The sequence below is a fragment of the Octopus bimaculoides genome, chromosome 20 (assembly GCF_001194135.2).
Source record: "Octopus bimaculoides isolate UCB-OBI-ISO-001 chromosome 20, ASM119413v2, whole genome shotgun sequence".
NCBI lineage: Eukaryota > Metazoa > Mollusca > Cephalopoda > Octopoda > Octopodidae > Octopus > Octopus bimaculoides.
Window position 1 is genome coordinate 20,757,434 of NC_069000.1, and position 1,875 is coordinate 20,759,308.

General features: G+C 33.3%; 1 long non-coding RNA gene across 5 annotated transcripts in view; it reads right to left on the reverse strand.

The window, feature by feature from the left end:
- LOC106881631 (uncharacterized) overlaps window positions 1-1,875 on the reverse strand; it is a 385,740-nt gene that overhangs the window by 325,023 nt on the left and 58,842 nt on the right. For all 5 annotated transcript variants that reach the window (XR_008266350.1, XR_008266345.1, XR_008266349.1 and 2 more), the window contains exon 2: window positions 555-634. This is a non-coding gene — a long non-coding RNA (uncharacterized LOC106881631). The remainder of the gene's footprint in view (window positions 1-554; window positions 635-1,875) is intronic.

Here is a 1,875-nt window from a genome sequence, read left to right on the forward strand (position 1 = left end):
TGTGTGTGTGTGTGTGTGTGTGTGTGTGTGTGTCCTTTTTCACTACTTGATAACTGGTGTAGATTTCTTTTCACCGTCATAACGAAGCAGCTCAGCTAAGAGAGACTGATAGAATAAGTACCAGGCTCAAAAATAAGTGTTTTCGAAAATATAGCTTGATGACATGATTCTTGTAAAACGGCAACATTAATTTGCTCTGAAATTATTTGTTTTGCTTTGAGATTATTTTAATTTTCTTCGAGATTATTTTCATTTGTACTTAAAAATGTGTGGAATATTCTTATTCTTATTTATTCGATAAGAAGATTCCTCTTTTAGCTTGCTTTTAGCATGCGTTTCCCTATTATTCACATCCGAATAAGTTAAATTCATCGTACCTTTAATCAGGTTAAAAATAACATACACCGTTGTATATTTTTTACCAATTTTGGTTTCATGTGAAATGGAAATTTCCATTGTAAAATCGTTCTGATTCTAACGATTGTTCAGAAATGTAAACATAGAATGCCAGCAACTAAAGAAATAGTCCGCAACTCAAAATCATGTATACTTACTTTCAAAGTTTCAGGGATACGATGCGTGTAGTTGATCCGATCCAATATGTTTTCCGAAACAGTTGACTGCCTCACAGTTTCTACAAGAAGATGCAAAAATCAATAGCTTTATGGATTTGTCTACTTCACATTTTTATCTCTCAATCAAATTTATTACCTTATTTCACCGAAAATTTACTTGACATTTTTGAAAACAAAGTCTAAGTTAATAGTGAAAGACATGCTATTTTTGTCTTGTAACAAACAAATGGAAATATGAATAAAATATGTCGTACGTTTAAATGTCAATATATAAAACGGTTTCTCTGATGATTATAATTCAATTTGTAGATAAATGTGACGAATATATTTTCTATATTCAATTCTAAGTAGTCAATAATATTTATTGACCTATTTTAACAAGGGTATTAAAATGTAGCTATATTTATTTATTGGGCGTGAATATTTTACAGATGATAGAAATAACGATAGGATTTATTATTCTTGGCGGGTGACTGATCAGTTTTACTCAAGCAAAACTTCTGAACAAAAGAAGATAATCAAATATTTTTCAGAATGTTTCACTCCAGACATATCGAATTTAAAATCCGTTCTTGATTATCCATGCAAACTGGTATAAAATGCTCGGCTGTGAAACACAGAGCTATGACAATATGGGCATGCTGCTTCTATATGATTCTCCAGTGTGAATTCGTGATTTCAACCCCGGAGTAAATTAGTTTAGCGAACATTTGGATTAGTGGACAGGGGTGAGTAGTGTTTTAAGATTAGTATTATATCATTGTTATTGATGGTATTTGTTATTTGACACGCAGTTAGAAAGCTACGCAGAATAAAGCAAACACTAGCAATGAAGCTGTCACCACATATCTTTATTTGATGTAGCAGTATTCTTGATTCTGGTCGTATGGTAAGAAGTTTGCTTCTCAACCACATGGTTCCAGGTTCAGTCTTACTGCGTAGCACTAAAGCCCTGTGAGTGGATTCGACGGAGAGAAAGCGAAAGAAGCCCGTCGTATGTGTATATGTGCGTGTATGTGTGTGTCTGTGTTTGTTCTCCACCATCGCTTGACAATCGATGTTGGTATATTTACGTCCCTGTCACTTAACGGTTCGGTAAAAGCGACCGATAGAATAAGTACTAGGCTTACAAAGAATAAGTCCTAGGGTCGATATGTTCGACCAAAGGCAGTGCTCCAGCAGAGCCTCAGTCAAATGACTAAAACAAGAAAAGAAGAAAAGAAAAGAATATATATATATATATATATATATATATATATATTTGTTTTGCAAGATTTTTGATGTGAAATCGTGTGTTAAT